Source organism: Triticum urartu, chromosome 3A (assembly GCF_056163025.1).
Source record: "Triticum urartu cultivar PI428250 chromosome 3A, HENAU_Tu73, whole genome shotgun sequence".
NCBI lineage: Eukaryota > Viridiplantae > Streptophyta > Magnoliopsida > Poales > Poaceae > Triticum > Triticum urartu.
The window spans coordinates 384,316,908-384,325,792 of NC_141875.1; positions in this window are offsets into that span (position 1 = coordinate 384,316,908).

Here is an 8,885-nt window from a genome sequence, read left to right on the forward strand (position 1 = left end):
TCTAATAACTCTGTCATAGGCTTCGCAATCTTTGAGAAATTCTCAATAAATCTCCGATAGTATCCTGCGAGTCCAAGAAAACTCCGGATCTCTCCAACTGTTGTTGGGGCTTCCCACGTGGTCACGGTTTCAACTTTAGCGGGATCTACTGCTATACCTTCACCAGATATAACATGTCCGAGGAATCCTACTTCCTTTAACCAAAACTCACATTTTCTGAACTTGGCATATAGTTGATGTTCTCTGAGTTTTCCAAGTACCAAACGCAAATGCTCCTTATGTTCCTCTTCATTCCTCGAATAAACCAGGATATCATCAATGAACACTACGATGAACTTATCCAAAAACTCCATAAACACTTTGTTCATCATGTTCATAAAATAGGCAGGTGCATTAGTCAGACCAAATGACATAACGGTATACTCATACAGCCCATATCCGGTAGTAAAAGCTGTCTTCGGAATATCATGTTCTCGAATCTTCAACTGGTGGTATCCTGATCGCGGATCGGTCTTGGAAAATACCTTAGCTCCTTGCAATCGATCAAACAGATTGTTGATCATTGGTAGTGGGTACTTGTTCTTGATCGTTACTTCATTCAATCCTCGATAATCAACAACCATCCTTAACGATCCATCTTTCTTCTCCACTAGTAGTACTGGCGATCCCCAAGGTGAAGAACTTGGGCGAATATATCCCTTATCTAGTAACTCCTTAATCTGCTTCTTAATTTCCACCAAATCCTTTGTTGGCATCCTATATGGTCTCTTTGATATTGGCCCTGTGCCTGGCAATAGCTCAATCAAAAACTCAATATCTCTATCCGGTGGCATGCCTGGCAACTCTTCTGGAAATACATCAGGGAAATCCCTTACCACTGGTACTTCCTCCTGCACGACTCCTGTTAGGCAATTTACTTGGGTCCTCTTTGGCACATGCCGGGATACATACTTGATCCTTCTCCCTTCTGGTGTGGTAAGCAAAATTAACTTACTAGCACACTCAATATTCCCTTCATACTTTGATAACCAACCCATGCCTAATATCACGTCCAATCCTTGAGATTCCAATACTATTAGGTCTGAGGGAAAAACATAGTTACCAATCCTTAATGGTAACCGGTCACACCATAGACTAGCCACATACTCTGCTCCGGGCGAGGTTACTAACATGGGTGACCTAAGGGCTTGGGTTGGTAGGTTATACTTATCCACAAATCCCCTTGAGATGTATGAATGCGATGCACCAGTATCAAAAAGAACGAGTGCAGTAAATGACTTAACCAAAAACTTACCTATTACTGCATCGGGCTGAGCTTCAACCTCCTCCACGCTAACGTGGTTCACCTGTCCCCTGTTGAAAGGGTTCGGCTTCTTCCCAGAACTTCCATTGCCATTTTGGCCTTCAGGACATTCATTGGCATAATGTTCGGTCTTCGAACACTTAAAGCAAGTGACTTGGCTCAAGTCCTTCTTGGCTGGGGTTGAGGGGTTAGTGCGGTTCTGGCCGTTGCTTCCTCCATTGCCATTACCATTCTTGGTGCCATTGTGATTGTGTGAGCTACCTCCTCCATGGGTATGCTGAAAATGTCCTCCTGGTCTAGGGGTAAAACGTGGCTTCTGCTGAGCTCCTGAATTGTACTTTCCTTGTCCATACTTCCTCTTACGATTCTCAATTTGCTGCTGCTTCCCTTCAATCATAAGAGCACGATCTACCAACTCCTGGTAGTTGTTGAAGGTGGCTACCATCAACTGCATGCTCAACTCATCATTCAGTCCTTCCAGAAACTTCTCCTGCTTAGCTGCATCCGTAGCGATGTCATCTGGGGCATAACGTGCTAGCTTACTAAATTCCTCCATATACTGGCCAACTGTCCGTCCTCCTTGGCGCAAGTTGCGAAACTCACGCTTCTTCATGGCCATAGCTCCTGCTGAAACATGGGCAGTACGGAAAGCCTGCTGAAACTGGTCCCATGTGACAGTGTCTACAGGAAAAGTGGCTGTGAAATTCTCCCACCATGATGATGCGGGTCCTTCTAGCTGATGTGCGGCAAACTTCACCTTCTTCGTATCTGTGCATCCTGCTGTGGTCAACTCCCTAGCTATCTTGCGGAGCCAATCATCTGCTACTATCGGCTTGGTGCTACTGGAAAACACCGGCGGATTCAGCCTAAGAAAACGGGCTAAGTGGTCAACAGGTGGTGGTGGTGGTGGTGATGGGTTGTTGTTGTTGTTCCCCTGATTCTGATTCTGGACTAGCAACTGCATCAATGTGCTCTGCTGCTGGATCAATTGGGTGAGCTCCGGTGGAAAGACAAATCTGGGGTCACGTCTCGGAGGCATCTGTGGGTTTAGAAAAGATGAGATATAGGAATAGAGGGGTCTAAAGAGAAAACACTACCCATATGCACATGAGGCAAAAACAAACACTTCACTTCAATCAATCAAACAAAGGCATACAATCGATCTAACTATCGCAAAAGTGCTCGGACCACTATATTTACATGGTGGACTACTACTACTGAGGAGGTGGTCTACTAGAAATATTCTTCGGTCGTTGACTCCATGATATCTGCTCCAGCTTCATCAACATAGTCATCATCGCTACTGTCTGGTTCCGAGTCGGTGCCGTCGATGATGATGTAGTCTTCTGGGTTAATCTCCTTGGGTTCTTCGTCTTCATCTACTGGTGTAGGGCCTCCCATAAATATTCCAATCTTCTTGATTAGGTCATCATTCTTTTCCACCAATACTTCAATTTCTTCTTCATAATCTTCACGTGTAGCCTTGAGTTCTTCCTCCAGTTCCTTGATTCTAGTCTTAGCCTTCTTCAGATCTATCATGTCGGCACACATCTGGTTCTCCTGTCGTCGAATGTGCTGGTTTAATTCCTGGATAAAAGATGTGATTGATCTATCCTTCCTGGTGTTGATCATCTCCCAGTGTTCATCTCGGCGCCCACAAATCTGGTAGATAGTATCCTTGAGATCCTTGCGGTAGACTTCTCCAATGCATCCCATGGCGATGTGAGCTGCCATGCTCTTTCCTAGACTCCAAGTTGGTGCATCAAAAGAAAACTCTATGGGCTCAGTGACTGGCATGAACGTCCTTCCTGGAACTTGAACTTGAATCATCCAGCGCTCTTCTTCAGGTAAAGTGGCGTTGTACGTTCCCGTGAAGCTTGGTACTCCTATGTTCGGGTATCTAGTGACTTCCTTCAAGTGTCGTCCAAAGGGTGTATCTTCATCCGGTTGTGTGAACTTGTTCCTTGCATCCGCCATCCTAAAGAATAGAAAAGATGAGAAGTCATAAGAGAAGAGAGTGAATAGTGATCTAGGTCTTTTAGCTTAGTGGTCGTGTCCTACAGTCAGCGTGTGCTCTGATACCATCTCTGTAGCGACCAGACCTCAAACAGTCTGATCTCTGTGCTCCGGTGTCATCCCTGGATCAGTAATGCTGACACCACACAGTACTCGGAGGATTTATAGCAGAGTAGCAATCACACACTTATTACATCGAGTGTCTCAAAAGAGAACTTATTACAATAAATATGGCTTAAGGCCATCTAATCACGATAACAGCGGAAGGCTTGGAAGATAAGTGAGTCCATCAACTCCAACGGCATCACTGAGTATAGAACCACAACCTAAAAACTCCTTAATCGTCGTCTGAAAAGTCTGCAACATTAACGTTGCAGCCCGAAAACAGGTCAGCACATGGAATATGCTCGCAATGTAACACATAGAGAGTAATGGAATAAAACAGCTATACTATATGCATATTTGGCTGGTGGAAAGCTCTATGGTTACAGTTTTTGCGCAAAGCCAATTTTTCCCTACTTCAAAGGAATAGATTCATTTAACTATCATGGTAGTTGTTAAACATTGAGAATGGTTGACAGCATTCTCAATCCCAATTAAGCCTCATCATTAAATATAACCCAACAAAATTAATTTAGAGTAACATGTTGAGATTCACATGAAAATCCAGGTGCTAGATACTCAAGATGTCCATAACCGGGGACACGGCTAATCATGATTAGTTTGTTACACTCTGCATAGGTTTGCGCACTGTTCCCCACAAGACTCGATCGCCTCCGTTTGGTTTCTCGCACTACAGGGTGTTTGAGAGGACGGATGATCGAGACATAGTCTTTCAGAAGCGCTAGCACCTTACGATCGAGTAGACCGTACCACCTACATTCCCTACATCTGCTAGTCTACCACTGTAAGAGTTCGCACAACTTAGTCAACTATGCTAGAGCCCATAATAGCTTGTGGCTGCACACGGAAGTTTCTAGTATGAATAGTCTCATGATCCCTTTGAGCCTGGGTGGCGGTCCAAAAGAAAACAGGCAAGTCCTGGAATACCCAGGTGCCTCAATCCACCCAGATGTGTGTTTAAGTTGCCACCTTAGATAAACCATTAATTAACAATCTCACATCTGTCATGGATTTCACTCACCCAATCCACGTCTACTAGCATAGCATGGCATGATAAGCAAACGTAGAAGTAACTCCCAAAGGTTTGAAAATAAACTGGTAATAGGTACTACCTCATCTACTTCCCATCCCACAATTTAATTAGATCCTAATCATGCAATGTGTGAGGATTGATCTAATGCAATAAAACTGGGTAGTAGAGAAGGTATTATCAAAGTGTTACTTGCCTTGCCGATGATCCGGGAAACCTAGCGATTCGAAGTAACAGGCGGCGCACTCCGGATACTCTATCACAAACAAACAAACGAGCATACAATAAGTACTCATCTAATGCACAGGTAAAACTCAAATAAGAGATCTAACCAGAAGGTTCAACTTAAGAACTCCGATTGGCAAAAGAATCAAATCGAACGAAGCAACGAAAGTCAAACGGCGAAGAAAACAACTTCGTTCTAGCAATCTGGATCTAGGGAAAATTTTACAGTAGCAAAATCTTGTTCAAGTTGGTTAAGCAGATAGAGGGTTTTGAGACGAATCCCTAGGCGCTTGAATCGCCTGATTCTGATAAACGAGCGAAAAGTTAAACTAAAACGAAAATCGGATCAGAAATCGCGATCAGAAAAATCGCGGATTTAATCCGAGAAAAGAAAACTAATGAACAGTTAATCGAACGGACGTTCGTTAACAGAAACTAACTGGTGAACACGTTCGCTAAAACGAACGGATCGGTGGACGTTCACTAATTAAATAAACCAGTAAATAAAAAAATAAACCGATCTAGGGTTTCGAAAAAAATAAACCGAGGCGGTTTTTAAAAAACGAACGGCGGCGGGTATACCTCCGGCGAGGCACTCCGGCGGGCGGGGCGGGGCTCCGGCGGCGGCGGTGGCTATGCGGGGCGGCGGGGCGACACAGCAACGGCGGCGGCGGGGCGTGGTGGCGGCGGCAGCAGCGCAGGCGGCGGGGCGGCTCGGCGGGCGGCTCGGGGCGGGGGCGGGGTGAGGTGAGGGGCGGCAGGGGTCCGGTATTTAAGAGAGGGAGGGGGGCTGACTTGGGGAGGGGGTCGGGCGGCGGCGAGGCGGCTCCGGCTCGGACTCCTCCCGAGTCCGGCGACTACTCGAGCGGGAGGCGGCGGCGGCTGGGCCGGCCTGGCTCGGCTGGGCCCTTGGCCCAGTCGGGCGCGGGTTTTTTTTAAATATTCCGCTCGGAAGAAAAGAATAAAAAGAAATACTAAACGGACTCCAAAAATTCCGAAATAAATTTTCACGGGCTTCTAAAATCAAGCCTCACAAGGTGAACATTTATTTGGAACCTAAGTGCAATTTTGAAAAACGCACTTTTTTCCTAAATTCAAATAAAACACCGAAAAACTCCAAAATAAAATCTTATTTGATTTTATTATTAAATCCTCAATATTTCTTTATTTTGGGAAAGTCATTTTATTCCCTCTCTCATATTTTTGTAATAGAAATAATTGATGATAAAATAAATAAAATCAAATGATCCTATTCTCAAAATTTGAGAGAATTCAAATATGAAAATATCGAAATCCCCAACTCTCTCCATGGGTCATTGAGTTGCGTAGAATTTCTAGGATCAACCAGAATGCAAAAGAAATATGATATGCATTGATGATCTAATGTATAATATTCCAAATTGAAAATTTGGGATTTTACACGAAAAGGTGTTTGGAGAATCTTCCTGTGAATGTCATCATGACACCACAGGTGAAGAAGACAAACCCCAGTCCACAGGCTTCATACGGTCCAAAGGCTTCATACAAATAGAGGACTCACCGGAGTCGCACTAACGCAAATGTTTTGCAGGGAAGCCATACTCAGGCCTATGAATATGAGCGCGGTTCATCAAACCGCCATGTTCATAAGACCAAGAACTATTCTGCTTATTCTTATGAGTACTATTGTCCACCCACAAGACTTTTTGCTAGGGCTCCAAAGCCAAAGTTCTCAGATGCGGCACTTAGACTCATTGCTTCAAAGCCACCCTTGAAGATGTGGGTGGCTAAGAAAGCTTAACTCTCTTTTGCAGGGAAAGGTCTCCAGCAGAAAACCAAAATCGTCTGACGCTATTGCTGGGGACCTTAAACATCTTGTAGGGCGCAAGATCAAATGCCCAAATGGTCTTATTATGTACTTTGTTCCTGAATCGCTTGCTACTCACCTTATCAGTTCAAATCTCGATTAAGCTTTCATAATCCACTGGTTCGTCAAATGTTTTTGCTTCACAATTCTCTTCGTGAAGCCTATCCCCCTAACTGCACTCTAGGGTACAGCACCAGCTGCTTCAGAATGGATTATTGATAGTGGGTGTACCAATCACATGACTGGCAAGCGAAGCCTTCTTATGGACTCAACCTTACGTCCATCCGACAAAAGTCACATCACATTTGCTGACACTAGTAAAAGTAAGGTATTAGGTCTAGGTAGAGTTGCAATCTCAAAGGATCAACACATGGATAAAGTCATGCTTGTTGAATCCCTTGGTTTCAACTTAATGTATGTCTCAATGCTTTGCGATTTAAACATGATTGTGATGTTTGGAAAATATCGTTGCCTTGTTCTAATGGAATCTGACAAGTCTCTAGTATTTGAAGGGTATCGGAAAGATGATTTGTACGTGGTAGATTTCTCAGCAGGACCACAGCTAGCCGTATGTCTTATAGCAAAAGCTTCAGAATGCTGGCCGCATCGGAGGCTAGGGCATGCTGGCATGAGGAACCTGCACACCCTTGCAAAGAAGAAGCATGTCATAGGCATCGAGGGCGTCAAGTTCAAGAAAGATCACTTATGCGGTGCCTGTGAAGCAGGAAAGATGACGAGGGCCAAGCATCCCTCGAAGACAATCATGACAACGACTCGACCCTTCGAACTGCTCCACATGGATCTTTTCGGTCCCACTCATTACTCAACTCTTACTACTACTGCTTGTATCTATGGCTTTGTCATTGTTGATGATTATTCTAGATATACTTGGGTGCATATAATCCTCCATAAGACTGAAGTGCAGGATGTCTTCATACGCTTCGCCAATCGAGCAATGAACAACTATGGCGCCAAGATAAAACACATCAGAAGTGACAATGGCACTGAATTCAAGAACACTGGCCTGGATACATATCTTGATACTTTGGGCATCACACATGAATTCTCAGCTCCATACACGCCACAGCAGAATGGCATCGTCTAACGCAAGAACAGAACACTTATTGAGATGGCCCGAACGATGCTTGATGAATACAAGACTCCAAGAAAGTTCTGGCCTGAAGCCATTGATACTGCATGCCATACAATCAACCATGTTTATCTTCACAAGCTTCTGAACAAGACATCCTATGAGCTCCTTACTGGCAAGAAGCCAAATGTCAGTTACTTCAGAGTATTTGGCGCCAGGTGCTGGATCAAGGATCCACATCACACTTCAAAATTTGCACCAAAAGCACATGAGGGTTTTTTGCTTGGATATGGAAAGGATTCGCACTCCTACAGAGTCTTCAATCTCTTTCATTATAAAGTGGTTGAAACAGTGGATGTGCGGTTCGATGAGACTAACGGCTCACAAGGAGAGCACCTGCCAAATGTGCTAGATGAAGTTCCATCCAGTGAATCAATCAAACTCATGGGAACTGGAGAAATCATACCTTCTGAAGCTCAACCTGAAGAGGAACTTATCATCTCCGCACCTGATCAACCTGAAGACAATGCTCGGCCTGAAGACAATCCCTCTAATAATGACAATGATCAGCAAGAGCAAAATCTTCGTCTTGTACATCCTCGTGTTGCCAATGAAGTGTAGATTGAGAGAATAATTGATAGCATCAATGCACCCGGTCCACTCACTCGTTCAAGGGCAACACAGCTAGCAAATTTCTGTGGGAACTTCGCATTCGTCTCAATAATAGAACCCAAGAAAGTTGAAGAAGCCTTCATGGAACCTGAATGGATTCAAGCTATGCAAGAAGAGCTTCAACAGTTTGAGCTGAATAATGTATGGGAACTGGTTAAGCGTCCTGATCCTCGGAAGCACAATATAATAGGCACCAAATGGATATATCGCAACAAGCAAGATGAGCATGGTCAAGTTGTCAGAAACAAAGCTCGTCTCGTTTCTCAAGGATACACTCAAGTTGAAGGGATTGACTTCGATGAAACATTTGCTCCTGTGGCTAGACTTGAAGCTATCCGCATACTGCTGGCCTATGCAAATCATCATAATATTCTTCTGTATCAAATGGATGTGAAGAGTGCCTTTCTCAATGGCAAGATTGAAGAAGAGGTGTATGTTGCACAACCGCCTGGTTTTGAAGATCCAAAACATCCTGACATGGTGTACAAGCTCAACAAGGCACTGTATGGCCTCAAACAAGCCCCTCGGGCTTGGTATGACACACTCAAATACTTCCTGAAGAGCAAAGGCTTCACACCTG